Source organism: Panthera leo, chromosome A3, assembly GCF_018350215.1.
Source record: "Panthera leo isolate Ple1 chromosome A3, P.leo_Ple1_pat1.1, whole genome shotgun sequence".
NCBI classification, from domain to species: domain Eukaryota; kingdom Metazoa; phylum Chordata; class Mammalia; order Carnivora; family Felidae; genus Panthera; species Panthera leo.
The window spans coordinates 84,691,128-84,710,405 of NC_056681.1; the positions used below are offsets into that span (position 1 = coordinate 84,691,128).

General features: G+C 39.0%; 1 protein-coding gene across 11 annotated transcripts in view; it reads right to left on the reverse strand.

Annotated features, from left to right (window-relative positions):
* RNF113A (ring finger protein 113A) overlaps positions 1–19,278 on the reverse strand; it is a 511,139-nt gene that overhangs the window by 49,656 nt on the left and 442,205 nt on the right. For 10 of the 11 annotated variants that reach the window (XM_042932492.1, XM_042932502.1, XM_042932501.1 and 7 more), the window contains one exon: positions 3,208–3,368. The gene's annotated coding sequence lies outside the window, so the exon portion shown is untranslated. The remainder of the gene's footprint in view (positions 1–3,207; positions 3,369–19,278) is intronic. The other variant, XM_042932493.1, reaches the window with a different exon arrangement.

Below are 19,278 nucleotides of genomic sequence, written 5' to 3' on the forward strand. Positions count from 1 at the left end.
TAATGTCAGGGACTGCAGGGTGACTTTCATTCCTCCAACTCTGGGCAGCCTTGGGCAAAACATTTAATGTATTGATGTCTCCATTTCTCCATCTACATAACTGTTTGAGCTGCCCCTCTCCCTTTAGATGTGCGAGGGTAGGATCTAATAGTGGATATAAAAGTAGTATGAAATAAAATTCCACTTTCTTTTACCTGAAAGGGCCCAACTGAGGTGGAATCAACTGAGAAAAGTCTAAAAGCAGTATAATTTCATGCTCGTGATTCAAGCACCTCCTAATACCGTACCAGAGAGGTCCCTCGCCCCTTCCCACCACATGAAAACACAACAAGAAAAAGCCATCTGTGAACCTGAAAGTGGGCCCTCACTAGGCACCGAATCTGTTGGCACCATGATCTTAGACTTCCAAGCTTCTGGAATTGTGAGAATAAGTTTCTACGGTTTATAAGCTATTCAGTTTGTGTTGTTTTGTTACAGTAGCCCAAATGGACTAAGACCTGGGTTGGGAGGGAAGAGACTTTTTCCTTCATTCCTTGGAGAAATATAAATATGTAAGTTGCTGTGCGGGTCCATAAAAAATGGCAACCTTCTGCACGTGTCACGTAGTGGGGGCCAAGAGGGAGGAGCTGCCTCAGATTTTACCCACTCTCCTCCCCCTTTTGCGTCTATTTTACAATACGATGATAATTGACGCCCATAATGAGAACAGAATTTCAACAGAGATCTAAAGTAATTTCTGTGCTGTCAAATAATGAGTCACTTTCAGGAGTTTCTGTATTTGGCATAAATCCAAACCTCAATTGGTATGTATTTTGTCACTCTTAGAAGCCACCAACACATCTAGACTAACCAGAAAAGTCCTCAATTATTGTAGAGAAATGGAAATAGATGTTTTCACACACCTGGAGGAAAATTATGAGTAGCTATCTTGGGATACTTCTACATTATACTGCACATCTGGATGAGAACTGAAACAATTAACCCAGTATCCAGTTATAGATAGTATCCAAGATATCTGATGACAAAAGTTAAGATTTTTGAGAACGTCTAAATATGCACTGATTCTTTTTTTTACTTTTTTATCCAGATATTCAGTTTAAACGATTGGTCTATGAATTTCTACTGGTCTCACTGTCATGCCAAGTGTCCTTCAGAATTCTTATTTTAGCAATCTGTCCTCTCCTTCCATTTCAATTTTCTTGGCACGCTGACCACAATAAGAGAAGAGTCTAACCTCCCTATCTAATTGCGGGTTTTGTAGACTGGCTAAAATATGGTCGGAACAGTGAGTACAGATGAGAAGCAGCTGTCAGTGTTATGGTCCCAGCCTCTTGGTAGACATTCCATGAAATATTTTATCTGGGAGTGAATTTCTTAGGGCCTCTCCTGTCTGTAGTTTTTGTCATGCAAGATTAAAAGAGCACAGTGGTATCAAGAGTCATCAGGCAGTGATGAGCATGCGTGCATTTGAAATTTGGGGTCACCACACTACCTTGAAGGGTATGTTTAAACGTGAATTGTCTGTCAAATCCCAGGTCTCCATATATGTGTTTTGTGGGGCTATCTAGGGGCACATTGTTGGGTTTAACTTAATGTTTAGCCAGATTAATGCAAAAGTTAAAAAGTGATTTCTTTTTGGGGCTCCTGGGTGGCTCAGTTGGTTAAGCGTCAGACTTCGGCTCAGGTCATGATCTCGCGGTTTGTGAGTTCGAGCCCCACGTTGGGCTCTGTGCTGACAGCTTGGAGCCTGGAGCCTGCTTTGGATTCTGTGTCTCCTTCTCTCTCTGCCCCTCCCCCACTTATGCTCTGTCTTTCTCTATCAAAAATAAATAAATGTAAAAACAACTTTTTTTAAAGTGATTTCTTTTTTTTTAATTCTTACCTCTTGGTGAGCCTTTAATGACCACCTAGTCTCAATTAGCCAGCACCCCCTTTGTTGGTCAACGTCAAACACTCACAATCTGAAACTATCTTGGTCATTGCTTTTTGCCTGCTTTCCACCACAAAAATGAAAGCTTCCCTAAAGGACTTGGCTTTGCTCGTTACTGTATCCCCAGTACCCGACTGAGTGCTCAAATATAAAATCCTAGTAGATAATGCTACTGTGTGTACACATAAGAGAAACACAAATGAAAATTTACACAAAAGTGTTTGAATATGCATTAGATATCTCTGAGAGCATCATGCACACCTGATAACATTAGTTGCTTCGGATGCCAAGGAGGAAGATACCTCACAATATACCCTTTTGTGCCTCTTGAATTTTGAGTCATGGGATTATATTAACTATTCAAAACCAAAGGAATAGAGTTTTTAAAAATGGAGTGCTCTGTATTTGCAAATGGAGGTTAGATGCCTCTGAAGGGTACAATTATGTTTTCCATTCCTGTCAGTCCTATGAGCCTTTATGCTTGTTCGTTGGTTGTCTGGGGGGTGGGGGGGGGGTCCAAATAATTTTACACTCTCACATATTTTGCCTCATCATCTTCAAATATTAGTAAAACATAACAACATTACAAGACTCTGACCCCCAACTCAGATTATTCTATACCATGAGAGGAAAAAAAAAATCAAATGAGCCAATTACACAGGAAGGATGGAATTGCATAATTAAGAACATTCACGATGGTTTTACTGAACAGCATTAAAACGGTCCATTTTCCAATCATTCATTGCTTTTATTGGACACCATCCTGACTTAATAGAATGGTTCTTCTTAACGCTGTTAATTTCTGGAAGGGCTCCAAGGCAAATGAAATCTTGATACTCGTGTTCTGGGAATACAAGCTGTGAAATGGTGGAGGTGGGGGATGTGGGGGAAATCTTGTCGAAGATGAATTTCACCCTGAAATGTGACAGGATGCTTCATACCTCATACCTCATCACCACCTAGACAGTTTATCTCATTGCTTCCTCCCAGCCTCTAGAATGATCTTCTGTCACACTGAACAACACTCAGGCAGCTAACTCCAAGAGGGTAAAGAGAAACGAAAGCCATAATACAGATAAACATTTCATGCTTTTTACTGTCTGCTTCCCCCACACAAGGGAGTTGTGCATGAGCGATTTTAGTTCGTATAATTACATCAAATAATTATAATTACATCAAGGAAAAGAATATTAATAACAACATCATTACTTTGGATCGATCCAATATCCTACTTCAAGAGAGGCCAAGGTTTTTTCATAGTTATGGTTGGGACTTACCTCACCAGGAGTGCAGGGGCTAGGTTGCTGCTCTGGATGTCACGACTTCTTAAGTGTCTAAACAGAAATCCAGATGTGGTCTCAGAGCCTCAGTCTTTTGCCAGAGCCACCACACTTCTCTGCCCTCTGCTGCATCTTGGGACATTTATGGATGATCCTGGCTAAAAGAAGATGGAATAAAAATATCCAACAAGTTCATGAAAAACTCATCATTGAACTGTGAATCAGGAAACTTTAGACTAATTAACTAAGCAGATGCATGATAACTAGTATGGTCGAATCAGACTAATTTTTACCAAAATACATTCAATTTAACCATAATATATATCTGGGTTTATACCTATAAACTACACTTACTCCAGATGTTTCTTAACATGTAACAAAGTTTTGATTCATACATTGCTAATTCAAAAATTGTGTTTTTTCAGGTAAGGGAGAAGTTTCCTATTTTTCTAAGGGAAAAAGTTTGCTTTCCCAATTAGAAGAGTAAAAATCATTCCATAAGCAGCATTAACCTAACTGAATAAACTCCTTTCAAACATTTTCAAAGCATCTTTTTCTTGTAAACAACAAATATACTTGTTTAGGAGATACCGATAAAGCAGAAAATACCTCATTCTGTTCACTTGTTCACTAGAAAGAATTAGCACTGCATTAATTTTTAGGGACCCTGTAACCAAAACTTTCCTAAATTGTTACAAATTAGTAAAATTCTACCAAGTTGTACATACCTATGTATACTCTACGTGTACACAACTATACAGTTTTCAGATGAGTAAATTTTTAACCCTTATCTCAAAATATCCATACCCTGACCACACCAAAATCCAAATAATGAGAAGACAAAACTTCATGGTTTCTCTGGACACATATCAAAAGACTACATTAAGTTGAAGAAGAAATGATAGTCATTAGATGTTTGGTTTTACTTAACCCAAGCATCTGGTATCCAAAAATTCTGGATAATGGACACTGCCTTCAGGGGTGTCACTTAAAATATTTAGGAACCAATTAAATCTAGGTAATAAACAATAAGATGCCAAAGGCTTGTAGTTGGTATGTCTACATTGGTGCCTACTTGTGAAATATCACTACTGTAAGTCTGAAAGTATGACTGTGCAAAGATAGGTTTCCTGACCTTGGTAGGGGACCATAGCATTGGTAGAGCTCTCTGGGACACCCAACAGGGCAATGCATTTCACTACTTCTTTTTAGGTACTCAAGGTTAACAAATCACAGGAAAATTGACAAGACTTTCATTTTCGTTGGGCACATTGGGCCATTTTCAGTGGGCACATAAATACTTATTTATTAAAATGTGCACAGTAGCCATCCATTTACATGTACAGGTTAAACTGTAGGTGCATGTTCTAAGAATAAGATTGACTTCAAAGTGCTTTGTGGCTGGGTCCACACACCCATACCACTTTGAAAAACCCTCCTTTTGACTTTAGTAAGTCAGTCCATCAATTAATGACCAGTTATTTTCAGATATTTTTCAAATTAATGTCCTAACTCTGGCTGTAATTTAAAGACATTTGGAATATAAAAAACTTACCTCATAGGACTCCTAAAATCATTTTTTTCTAATTGGTTAAATTCAGACAATTATCACAGAATCTCAGATTTGGAAGAGACCCCAGATTTATTGAACTTAATCTCCCATCCTTTACAGAAATCTCTCCCCCAGATTCTTGAGTAAGTCTCTGTTTGATAACTTCCAGCTGTGAGAAGCTTAGCATCTATCATGAATACTTTTCTAATTAGCAAATTATTTTATTCATTCCAGCTGTATATTGCTTTTAATTTGGGAGATTTTGTTTGTTGGTTGGGTATATAGTTACATTTTATTCACATTATTTGCAGCTTGTAAAATGATGTCTATAGGTGGAAAATTACATTAAGTAATGATTACTTTCTAGCATGCTCCCAGTGGGAGGAGTAAGAATAAAAATTTCTTCAGAATACATTCTTTCATTTTCTCTGGGGGAAGTACAAGTCTGAAGTACACGGCAAAGTGGTGAAAAGAAAGAAAAGAAGTTCAAAAGATTAACAAATCAATTGTCAATGGGTATTTATTAAACAATTATTAATATTCTCAGAATGTATTAACTACTCAGTAGAAAATGACTTGGTCTTTAGCATTTAGTGATGGGCCTAGAATGGCTCAATAGGATCGTTTGGGGATGTGGAGCTCTGAACTGAGTCTTAAAAGAAAGCTAAGGTTTGGAGAGGCACAAAGGAAGGAAAATGATTTTATTCTTGAGTCATGTGACTTGAGGGTATGATAAATTAAATATAGAACCTGTGGAGGTCAAGAGGAAACCAACTTGCTGGAATAGAGAGTGGGTTGAAGAGGAGAGGGACAATCTGTACTGGCCAAGATAATCAAAAGCTTTGGGTATAGAGCTAACCAAGGTCATGGAACCTTTCAGGAGATGGAGGGGAAAATGCCTTTAATGAGTAAGCATTCGGACATCACTTGTTTTAGGGATGGGATCAAAAAAGTTAAGACATGACTCACCCTTCTTGGTAAATTCATGAAATTAAACACAGACAAAAATTGTCTACATGCCCATTCTATTCCTTATAAAGACAAAAAGGGTGATTCTTAACATGGTCACAGCCAAATAATGCAAGGACTCTGGAGATTCATCCCAATCAGCCTTTCTCTCAAAGGAAGAAACTACACATATCATGCATACATTTGTGTCCCCAAACTAACATGTTTTGAGGAGCATTTCCAGTTTCAACTCCCATTTCAATGTGAAATAGAGTGCCATTAAAGGGTCCAGAGAACACAATATCCAACTGTGACAAAAGTACGGTGATTGAAACACTGGGAAAGTTGGTGGGTAACAAACTCATTGTTAGCCATGTAACATGATTTATACATTAATCTGATGGCATGAACTAATGTCTCAAGCTTCCTATTGTATTACAACCTCCAGCCAGGTTCTGATTAGTCAAGATAATTCACTTTCAGTGTGTAACCCAACCTGTTTTGAATCTGCACACCCGTGCATGTTACCTGTGTTTTATAGTAACTGGGACCACTTCAAGAGAAGAATGGAATGCCTGAGACACATTTATCAGATATGACAATTCTTCTATTGTTATCACTCTTTGTCAAATGTGACAACCCACGGGCATTTAGCAAAACATAAAGATTTATCACCCGATTCCCTTATTCACGGTCACTTGGATATTTTGATTTTCGGTTTGATGCCAAAGACATGTACCTTCATTATGTATCATAGATGAAGCATTTGTGCTATGCCTCCTACACATGAGTTTTTTAGGTTTTAGGCCTTCTCTCTGCCATAAAATATGAACTGTCAAGGGCAGTGTTCAGTCTATTTATCTCTGAATTACTGCCCCTCACATTAGAGTTTCCATCAGTTGAGTAGAGGGGGAGATGGTTGCTTGTTTGCCCTCAGGAAACAAATATCTGAAACTGAAATGCTCTTAACAGTAAGGGCTGAAGCTGAGCAAGGAAATGGTGTCGTGGTGGTAACTAAGTGAACTGAAGCGTGGAGCCGTGGAGGTGACACGCTCAGGCTCTATCCCTCCTTCTTAGCTCACCTGTGGCCCGGTGCCGTGGACTCATGTCTCCAAATAAACATACGGTCAGGGGAGGAGGAGCATGAGATCTGGTTTATTGATTCTGACAGGCCCAACACACATTTATACAAAAATCGCCATTTTATAGCTTCTCAAAAAGGAGACATTTTACATGCAAAAATGTTGGGTAAAGCATAATCAAGGATCCAAGTAGGGACTCTGAATGCATTCTGCCCCATTGGGAGTTTTAATCAACATGTGTCCCCATTTATTGTTTAAGCTGAATTTTTAACCATTCAAATAACTCACCCAGGACTGTTTATATACTGGCTAAGGGAATATTTTGTCCCTGTGCTTAATACTTCACCCTAAATTGAAGCAAACCTGGCTATAGAGAGGGTGCAATTTATGCTGCCTGCCACATTCCCGGGTTTGGTAAGATTTTCAGTTGAAGTCACCCCTCCCTCACTTCCGTTTTGCCCCAGGGAAGGGGGATACAGAGGCATTCAGCCCTGACAGGTAAGTGCTTGCCACTTATAAAATCCAATAAATAAATTCTAAATAAATATATCTGCAAATCGAAACCATTTTAAGCTACTTAACTGAGTGCATATCTAGTCCTTTGTACACATATTTGTACAAAGTGTTGCCTGTAATTTTAAAGATGCTTGCCTCCGGGAGGTTTCGTTTTTCCATTGAAGTCCCCTTGATTTACTGTACGCAATATGTTACAGCTTCCTTATTTGCTCCTTTGGGACAGTTACTGACAGTAAATCTCTATTAAAATATTCTTCCATATGGTTGCATGAAAATTTTATTGCAGTGAGCCTGGGGCTGAAGGTCACAGCTGAGTAGCTGCAGTTAAGTATTGCAGTCTATGGACTCGGAGGTACATCTGTTCTGGGAGCTGGAGTAAAATTAGAATTTTACTGTCAATAGCATTTCTCCAAAACTAGTTACATTTGTTTACTGTGGCTGGCTGGGCCTTTTCCTCCATAGTACCTGAAATGCATGTTATCTGGCCCAGCACTTGTATCTTTCAGGTTGGAAGTTTTAATACAGAACTTGCTGAACCTGAAGGTCATTGTGAAGTCCCTAATGGATATTTCATTTATGATACATGAAAATTTAATTTTACCTCTTCTAATTTGAGTCTATTGCCTGCTCACATTGGATTTAGCTATAACTCATTGTTTGTTCTAAATGCTTCTTGGAAAGCAGATCATATAAACTTAATAAATACTTCCAAAGAATGATTTTTAATCTGCATCTCCAGAGCTAATGAGAAAGGATTCAGGCAACAAGTTTCTAGTACTTTGTATTGCTGATAAGAAGGGGAGGGATGGAATGGATGCCAACTGCCTGGGATTGGGATGCCATTAGTTCAAGTGTCAGTTGATAGCTCTCGCCGTAGCAAAGACTGGGAAAACTGAGGCACCTTTGAAAACACAGTTCCATTCCAGAGTTATGGCTACATCAGAGTGCTTTATGGCTCTAAACATCCCATTTAACACTTGGGAGCTAGAGTCATCCAAGTATCAATGTTCAGTTTGTATTTGCTATTAAAAGAAAATTGAAGGGAAGGGAAGGGAAGGCAACATTCAACCATGTCTTTAAGCCTATCTTTCTCGCAGTGTGACTTCTAGTCTAATCGAAATCCACCCTGGCCTCCCCCAGCTCAGAGCATTGTAAGTTACAAGGAGAAAGCCAGCTCAAGGAGTTTCAGGTATGCGGTCACGTCTCCACAAAGCTCACCAGCATCTCCACTACAGCCTGCATCCCAACAGGGATTTGATCAGTAGATTCAGAAATCTGAGTGACTCTGTATTAGATTTCTTCTTTGATACTGATTAATTTCCAACCTTATTTCAGAGACTTATTTGATTATCTTCTATTATTTCCAGACACTTAGGGAAATGTTCAAAGCAAAAAACATTTTTTAAAATTCTTATTCCTAAGCACAAGGCACCATACTGAACCTTTAGGAGCCAGTAGAGGGTGATACAGGAAATGGAAGTAGAACAGGCATTAGAGAATAATAGTTACACTCACTGAGTGCCAACCGATGGCGAGCTCGGTACTTCTCAAAACACTAACTCTCATTATTCTCACAAGATGTCTATAAGCTAGGAATTATTATCATCCACATTCTACAGATGGCAAAACTAAGATACAAAGAGATTCATTTGTTTAGTCACACTCCTAGTAAGTAGAGCTGGATTCAAAATAACATGGCCCCCGTGTCGTGTTGTTAACCATTGCATTCAACTGTCCCTTCATTGAACAGAGTGGTGGGGAAGTCGTTGAGGGTCCCAGCTGATTTCCCAAAGGCAAATCCGGTTTGAGATAAATGCCCAGACCATGCTGTTTGGCCTTAGGATGTAGTCTCAGTAAGTCTACTCTCTCTGTCAATTAAGATGACGGGGATCATGCTCTTGACACCCAGCAGTGAAAACAAATATGGAGCAAGCTAAACTTTGAAGGCTCTAATAGTATTTTCACAAAATATATAGTGAAGCCAAAGAGTTCAATCTGATGGATCTGATAAACTACGTAGAGTCTCTCCCCAGCAGGAAATTGTTCTTTATAAACAGAAATCTATTTCAGAGATGCAGGTTACCACAGACTAAATCTCAGCTTCACCCCTCATCATTTCCACTCTGTACATCACTCCCCAACACACACACACACACACACACACACACACACACACACACAAAGGCTGGGCAAAAGGGAAACTGGGTGCTGAGAAGGTCACCAAGAAAGATGCAGTGGTGGTACAAAGAGAAAATCCAGGCCAAGAAGAAGAGGAAATGTGCGACAAAATTCCTCTTGGAAGGCTAGCAGCCAAATTTCGGGGAAGGTCAGATATAAGCACCACATCTAGAGGACCAGAGGCAGAATCAGAATCTGGGCATGGGACACAGGGCTTGAAGTGGAAAGAGGGGTACAATAAAAACAAGAAAAAAAGGTGCATGAGAGGACTCTGAGACCTCAGAGCCTCAAACGCATAGCACATTCAGAAGGCTTAAAGAATTACAGAAGCATTCATTCTCTTTTCAGCAAATATTTTTTTTTAAGTTTGCTTATTTATTTTGAGAGACAGAGAGAGCATGACCAGGGGAGGGACAGAGAGGGGCGGGGGGGGGAGAAGGAGAATCCCAAGCAGGCTCCACACTGTCAATGTGGAGCCTGACACGGGGCTTGCACTCACAAACCATGAGATCATGACCTGAGCTGAAATCAAGAGTTGAACGCTTAACTGACTATACCACCCAGGGGCCCCTTCAGTAAATATTTTTTGAAATTGTACTTTGAAATAATTCTAAGCTCACCTACAAGTTGCAAAAAGAGAACAGAATTCCCATGTATCCTTCCTCCACTTTCCCCCAGTGATAACAGCTTACATAAGTACATGATCAAAACCAGAAAATTGACTTTGGTACAATACTTCTAACTAAGCTAGAGGTTTTATGTGCATTTCACCAGAACAAATATTTTTTGGCACACTCTTTCTGTGCCTGACACAAACTCTCCTAGAGATTGGGGTCCAGTTCCTGGCCTTAGAGTGTTTTCCATTGGTTGACAAAAGCTTGCAGGCGAGCCAGGTACTGCCCGACTTTAAGATTTAGTGGCTACTATTTGGAAACACTGTCAGTCTCGAGTTGCATGACAAAGAAAAAGCACTAATTACATCTCTCAGTGCCTTTCATTTTACTTAAGCATGCAAAGACTGACTTTCAGCTGTGTCTTTAAATTACAGAGGATGTACAATAGTGAAGGATTCCCAGGGAGGTTTTTAGCGGAGGAGAAGTGGGAAGGTAAGCCATGAGGAATTGGGACTTTTCCTTCCTGGCCTCAAAGAACGCAACTGCAATGGCTGAATGCTGCGAACTTCAGGATACTATTCACAGATTACCAGGGTATTTGTGGGTACGCTGACAACTTAAAGAGAATCCCTCAAAAACTTTGAGGTTTTAGCTATTCTTTTATTGATAATTACAGATGCTTTCTCTTTTTTGATATTAAGTAGCAATCAATTATTAGAAACAGGGCTAATTCCCGCATTATTAGGTTCTGCCCCATTCTGAGAAAGCTAGAATGTGTATTACTATATATACATAAGGTCAGGATTTTGACAATAACATAACTGGATTCATGGTAGGGGAAATGATTTTTTTTTTAGAACTGGTTTTCGCTATGTCATTATATAATACTCTTTTTTTTTTTTTTTTTTTTTTGGTAAACTAGAAGTCATTTCAAATTACTTTATATATAACATAAGTGCTCTTGAAGAAATGTGTAAAATGATTATAGCTATGTCCTGGAGAGTGGAAGTTAGTCTCTCTGTGTGTGTCCACTTTAAATCCTATTATTTAGAAGTAGATGCAGTAATGCTAAGTAAATACATATTTGCTAACCATACGTGCCTCCATCCACACATGGGCGCCTATTATTGAGACACAAAAGGAACAGCAGGCAGACTCCCTCTCCGCTCAGCTTGTGCTGCAAAGCTCCTTCTATTTGCTTATTTGAGAAAGGGGAAAAGATCATTTTAAAGTTAAATTGCCTAGTGAACCCATCTATCATTTGCAAAAAAGTAATGAGCTGGAGCCGGAAGCCTGGTCTCTGCTTTCTTCCCCTTTCTCATGGCCAAGATGTAAGACATAAAAAGCAATTTTTCTTGATGTGTGATCAAACGATGGATTAAGACTTGCAAGCAGTCGGTGATCAATTGTCTGATAATATGTGACAGATCTTGTCAGATTGACGAAAATGTACCCCAACCCAAAGGGAGAGAAGGCTCTGAGCTGTGAAGGTGCTTTCTTAAGCAATTGCCTGAGAAGCGGAGGCCTCTGTGATATCAATTATCTTCTGTATCAACACCAACAGGATTTTTGCTGTGAAAGCTGCCATCATAGCTTGATGTGTGTAAGTTAATAACTAATTAGATGCATTTCAGTAATCACTTAACTTTAATTGGTTTTGTATCTTATTTTTCAAAGGAGGAAGGTATAGACTTGTCCTAATATTTTACCATAATAATGTTCCACAACACATGAAATGAATTCCCTTCTACTCTCCCCCACATTCTGACAGGCCAATAAAAATAGTATTAGGTGATTAAATAAAGAAAAATTTTAGAAGAAGTAGACATGATGATAAACAGTAATGAAGTCAAGCAGCAGGCGGGCTCCTTGGTAAATCTGCCACCTGATGGCTTGCCCTAAGATTCAGGCGAAGCCTCCGGCCTTCTCTTGGCAGGATCCACACTTAGCACTGCCCTCTTCAGGGGAGGGCGGAGGAGGGAACAACGGAGAGACGCATCACTTACACCCTTCACGGCAGTTTCAAACTGGCACAGGAACATCCGTCCATCTCTGACTGGCCCCGATTTAAGGAAACGAGGGAAAAAATCTATTTCAAAATGACCTGGACTTATTTTGGGGGCTTGGGGAAAGTAGAAGTCAGGGTTAGATTTCTTTGCTTAGACCTAAGCTTGGGGAGAAAAGCTTTATTTTTACATGAGGCCAAAGAAAGGACTGAAATAGGTTTTAAATTCTTTCCTAATGCAAAGGTAAGGAATCTGACTACTCAGCATTTTCTTCAAGTTTTGTTATAAAGGAGGACACTGTGCTGAAGCAATTATTCCTGTATAAACAAGCTGTCTCCCCATTTGGGAGACATTTACATTTGGTACTTTAGATGCAATCCCAAGGAAGCTAAAGCTGAGCTTTTGTCTGTGTGCAGAGAAAAGCTGGGGAAGGTATAGGTGCATGGTCACAAGGGGAGGTTAATGTTGAAAACCAACTCTAACTCTATTGGTCACAGGGAGCTATAATCTGAAATAAAGAGATGTATTTCACGACATCTAAAAAAAGTCTTGTATTTATTCATCAAATGTGTGTGTGTGTGTGTGTGTGTGTGTGTGTGTGCGTGTGTGTGTGTGTGTGCGTGCGCGTGTACACTTACTATATGCCAGAGCCATGCTAGGCTCTCAGGATTCAGGAATGACCAAGACAGAGCCTGGCCTTCATGAAGCTTGTTTGAAATGGAGGTGCATTGGAGATTTTCTAGCCCAAAGTTTTTCTGTTTGTCAAACTGCAGTCCAGGGTGCTAGTTGGAGGTCTTTAAGCGGGTTGGATAATGTGAGAAAGCTAAGCAGATGTGCTCCAGCCCATTTCTATCACCCACTCTCAGTTTCATCCAAAGGACTTCTACTTTGCTCTTTTTAGTATATGGGGAGTGCCTATTAGATTTCCTCTTTTAAAGGAATGGAGTTTTGCTTTAAAAGCAAGAGAAAGGAAGAACCGGAGTCTAACTTTGTATTTTATGTAAAGCAAATTAAATGCTCAAGCCTGGGAAGCCTTCTGTGACATATTTGGTGACAGTCTGGAGCATCCGGCCGGTCTGCTGTCAGGTTGTCATAACAGGTTACTAAGGAGGTCAGCTGCTGCCTCCCCTCTGCCATGTGCTGCTTGGGATGGCAGGAGCTTTGCCACCTGTGGACAAAGGCTTGTGGCAGGTGCTGTATCGCACAGAACTCCTCCTGACAGAATAAGAAGCTGCGCTCTTGTTGTGTTTACTGGCTGGAGTTTAGGGGCAGCTTGCCAATGATTTCTGTTTTTTACCTTAGGTTTTTAGTGTGTAGGAGGGCATCCTGCCTTTGATCATAAGAAATGTTTGTGCACTCTTGTGTACATCCTCATAGCATTGGCTGGCATTCTGGAGCGGTAAACTCTTTACCATGAAAGTCTATCAATTTTTACAGTATGTCCCAATTTTTCTTGAAGCAGGGTTTGAAACTCCTTGGACTCCAGTGACCATCAAGGCCAATATGAGAGTAGCCAAAATTATGGCAAAAGCGGACTGGGAATGAAAAGGTCAAGATTTGAGATGAGGAGAACTGGCGAATGAATGGGCATAAAATTTCAGTTATGCAAAATTAGTAAGTTCTAGAGATCTTCTAACCAACATTGTGTCTGTAAATGACAATATTATATTGTACACTTAGACATCTCTTAAGAAGGCAGAGCTCATGGTAGGTGTTCTTACCAAAAATAAGACCTTCAGAGACATGTAAGGGCACTTTCCTTTCTCTCTACTGTGAAGGGCAGGCATGAAGTTGTTTATCATTGAGAACTTCAGACCCAGAGAGTGATAAGTCTTGGTTTATCTAGTTTGAGAACAGAAATCACCATGACCCTTGGCAATTTTCTGTGGACAACTGTGAGCTTCTATACTGTCCAAGGCAACTTAGGCATTTTGTTCGTTCCCACGCCCTTTCCAGTGGGTCTGGTGCCAAAGTCCGGCCCCTTTTGTCCATTCCTAACATTAACTGCCCTTGTCTTATCAAACCTGGAAATATGATGCCCTGTCTTAGGTCTACCCTACAGTCAAAAGAAAAATTTCAAGGACAAAATCCCCACAGTAAGGTATTATATTAGTAGGAACATGGGAGAAAGAAGAGGAGGAGCCTAAGATACTGAGAAACAAGTACAAGAAATTACACAGAGGAAAACAGTGTCTTACAGAGAGACTACAACATCGTAATCATTCGGTAAACTTTTGTTGAGTGAATGAATGGGTGGATGCTGAGCATGAGATGCCATACTTCTCCAACTATGATTAGGAGTAACTGATCTTCAAATTTTGTATCTGACCATCTCAGAAAATTTCCCTTATGAAGTTAGTGACTCCAGCATATGTCCAGCGTCAGAAGTATGGGCAGGGAGGTAGAGAAATCTGAGGTAGGTAAGAGTCTAGTTCTAGTGGAAACCCCTTACACTGCATCTGTTCCCCTTTCTGGGTGTATCACATCAGGGCAACCAGATTCTGGTGGAAAGCAACATTTGGATATCTTTTTAAATAAGAAATCATTAAAAAAAAAAAACCCTAAAAATAGAACCATCCTACTATCCAGCAATTGCACTATTAGGTATATACCCAAAGGATACAAAAATACAGATTCAAAGGGGTACATGCACCCCAATGTCTACACCAACACAATCAACAATAGCCAAAATATGGAGAGAGCCCAAATGTCCAGTGGCTGATGAATGGATAAAGAATAAAGAAGATGTGGTGTATGTGTATGTGTGTGTGTGTATATACACACACACACGCGCGCGCGCACACACACACACACACATATACAATGGAATATTACTCAGCCACCAAAGCGAATGAAATCTCACCATTTGCAATGACATGGATGGAATGAGAATGTATTATGCTAAGCAAAATAAGTCAGTCAGAGAAAGACAAATACCATATGATTTCAGTCATATGTGGAATTTAAGAAACAAAACAGAGGAACATATGGGGAGGGGGGGAAGAGAAGAGAGGGAAACAAACCACAAGAGACTCTTAACAGAGAACAAACAGGGTTGATGGAGGCAGGTGGGTGGGGGTATGGGCTAAATGAGTGATGAGTATTAAGGAGGGCACTTGTTGGGACGAGCACTGGGTGTTGTATGTAAGTGATGAATCACTAAATTCTACTCCTGAAACCAACATTGCACTGTATGTTAAGTAAGATTTAAATTAAAAAAAAGAAAGAAATCATATAAAAGGATGAACGCCTGAGAAGCTGATCAGACTGAGAGAGAGAAACTTTGGTACTGAGCATTTGCCATCTTCCCAAGACAGAGTTCAAATGCATTTGATTTATACTTAACAAGGAAACAGCCTAATTGCAACCTTGAAATAGGTAAGATCAAGTAAGATTCTGAGTTTAACAGAAAAGAGGTCTGCTTTGTATTCAATCACTCTCTTGAGAGCTTGTATGGGAATTCACACAGAGTTCCTAACCTGCCCTCTGCAAGGCTGTAGCTAAAGTGGAAAAAAGAGGAATTGGTAATTGTCTTTAATTTGGCAAGAAAACCAGATTTTAGGATTTAATAAATGAGAATAAAGAATTGTTACATCCAGATACTGATATTCCCTGCAAGAAGTAGTGGGCTAGAAGCTTCAAAGACATACCTCCTTTGAAACAAGTTGTTTCTACCTCTGCAACAGAAAGTGACCTAGTTGGAGATTTCCAGAGAAAGCTCATCAGCCTTCATGTAAATTCACTATAATACACATTCTTGGGGTGCCTGAGTGGCTCTGACGGTTAAGCATCCAACTCTTGATTTTGGCTCAGGTCATGATCTCACAGTCCTGGGATCAAACCCCATGTCTGACTCCATGCTGGGTGTGGAGCCTGCCTGGGATTCTCTCTCTCCCTTGCTCTCTGCCCCTCCCCTGCTGGTGTGCTCTCTCTCTCTCTCTCTCTCTCTCTCTCTCTCTCTCTCTCTCAAGCAAAACAAAACAGTCACATTCTTAGGGGTCTAGCTGACCCAACATTGTTTTACAAACAAGAAAACATAGGCCTTGAAGGACAAATAAACACATTCAAAATTAGGGACATAGTAATGGCAAGAATCCATAACTCAAGATGCTCCCTCATTCCTTGGGTGCTTTCTCTTCATGGAATTGACTCAGTAAAATTCAGGAAATATTTACTGACCATCTTACATGTCCTAACCCTGATTTGGGCACTGTGGAACACTAGGAGACAAAGAATATAATACCTGCTCATAGGAATTTGTAAATCTCAGTGGGAAGAAAAGACACAAGACGCTATTAGAAATAGATGGCCTTGCACCGTGATTCAAGTCCCAAGACTAGTGTCAGCACTAATTCCACTACAGAGTAGCTAATATCGATCTTCACAATATCTGATCTTTGCCCATTTGACAGAAATCAAAGCTTATGCTAAATAAATATCTCATGGTCAAATAGCTAGAAATGGACTTTGAAGCTGGGACTTCTCATTTAAAACTGAGGTCCTTACCACTATACTTTGCTACCTTTCAATGTTGTAAAACTCTTGGATTTTTATTAAGGAGGTATGAGAGGCACAAAATCTAGTCACCTCTAGGCTCTAGTTGTCATAAAATTGAAAAAGTGAACTAATGATTTTTTTGAGCATTCAAATTCAGCAAAACCAGTTTGAGGAATGAATTATCTCTTTGAAAAAAGATTGCTGGTTTCACTGACTTGTGCCTTCTTTGACAGGTGTCAAAATATGAGAGAGATGGAGCCTTGATCACTTTGCTGAATTCCTGCAGAATCAGAGTATTCTGAAAACTGTTTGCTAGTCAGTATTAAACCACAACATCATTGCAGAGTTCATAGAAAACAAGTCATGAATAGTGAATGTCCATTAACAGGGCCTTTTTTGTTTGTTTGTTTGTTTGTTTGTTTGTTTGTTTTAAGATTTCCAGATGTATTTTTTAAAACAGTGAGGGATCACTATAAAAAAAGGGGGGGGGGAAGGTATAACAAAAATGGGCATAACCCACAACCAAAAACAATAATAAAGGAAGTAGGTACATTAAACCACAGCCCTGCAACTCTAAAACTAAATATTAGAAGCCAGCCAGGCCCAATTATCTACAATGAATACCCTGGGCTAAAATCTGACCACACTGATTTAAAAACATTATAGTTATAAAAGGAAATTTATAGGAGTACATTCTTTTATTGTTTTTTTTTGTTGATGTATAATTGACATACAACATTATATTAGTTTCAGATGTACAACATAGTGATTCAATATTTGTATATATTGCAAAATGATCATCACAATAATTCTAGTTAACATCTGTCACCATACATAGCTGTAAAGTTCTTATGATGAGAATTTTAAAGATTTACTCTTTTAGAAACTTTCAAATATGTAATACAGTATTATTAACATGCTGTACATTACATCCCTGGGACTGATCTATTTAATAACTGGAAGTTTGTTCCTTTTGATTCCCTTCACCCATTTTGCCTACCCCCAACTCCTGCCTCTGGCAATCAACAACCTATCTATTAACCTGTTTTTCTTAATTTAATTTAATTTTTGCTTAGATTCCACATGGTATTTGTCTTTCTCTGGTCTGACTTATTTCACCTAGCATAATGGCCTTAAGGTACATCCTTGTTGTTGCAAATGCAAGATTTCATTCTTTTCATGGTTGAATTGAATATATATGTCTAATTTTCTTTATCCATATAAAGGAACATTTAGGTTGTTTCCATATCTTGGCAGTTGCAAGTGATGCTGCAATAGACATGGGGGGGGGGTGATGCATGTATCTTTTTAAGTTAGTGTTTTCACTTTCTTTGGATAAATACCCTGAAGTGGAATTGCTGGATCATATGGTAGTTCTATTTTTGATTTTTTGAGGAACATGTACCAATTTACAATCCCATCAACAGTGCACACAAGTTCCCTTTCTCCACATCCACACTGACACTTGTTATTTCTTATCTGTTTGGTACTAGTCATTCTTACAGATGTGAGGTGGTATCTCACTGTGGTTCTGATTTGCATTTCCCTGATGATGAGTGATGCTGAGAATCCTTTCATGTCCCTGTTGGCTATCTATATGTCATCTTTAGAAAAATGTCTATTCAGATTCTTTGCCCAGTTCTTAATCTGTTTGGAATTTTTTGCTATTAAGTTATATGTGTTCCTAATAAATTTTGGAAATTAACACCTTCTCATAACTGTAAGTTGCAAATATTTTCTCCCATTCAGTAGGTTGCCTTTTCATTTCATTTTGTTGTGAAAAGCTTTTACATTTGATGTAGTCCTATTTGCATATTTTTGCTTTTGTTGCCTTTGTTTAACACTTGTTTTCTACTAGGAATTTTATGATTTCAGGTCTTACATTCAAGACTTTAATCTACGTTTAGTTGATTTTTCTGTATTGTGTAAGTTATTGGTCCAGTTTAATTATTTTGTGTGTGGTTGCCTAGTTTTCTCAACACCATATATTTAAAATACTGTTGTTTCCCCATTATTTATTCTTAGCTTCTTTGTCATAAATTAGTAGATCACAGAAATACATTCTTATTCACATAATACTATGAGATTTCACATTTAAAATATTAGGGCTAAAATGCCTAAATACACTGGGAATACTATGGTAAAAAGAATAGCTGCATATACAAATGCAATCCTTACTCACTTAGAAATTCATTATTTTTTCATTTGTTTTCCAAAATTACCCAAGAGATTTTCTCAGTGAGAACAAAACACATGGTTAAAGCATAGCATCTACCCACCAATTTATTACTGCTTTTGTTTTGGGTTGTTGGATTATTTTTTGGCCTCATGAAAAGCCAAAACTAGTTGAACAAACTCTCCAAAAATACTATGCTGGAGCTCAAACCAAGCACTGAAAATGCTGGCTTGTAGAATGTGACTGTGAATCACTAAAAATGATACTAGAAATCCACATGAAATATTCACTCTAGAAACAAATGGGAGATACGAAATGTATGAGCTGGAAGAGCATAAATAGTGCCATAATTATCTGAGAGTCACACAAACACCAGAGAAAAAAGAAGCAAAGGTAGAAATCACTGGAGCTTCTGGCTTATGGCACACAATGAAATGAAGTCCTCCTAGTTAGGGAATCCAAGAATCATATTTATAGGTTTTGGGGTTTGCCAACTGGA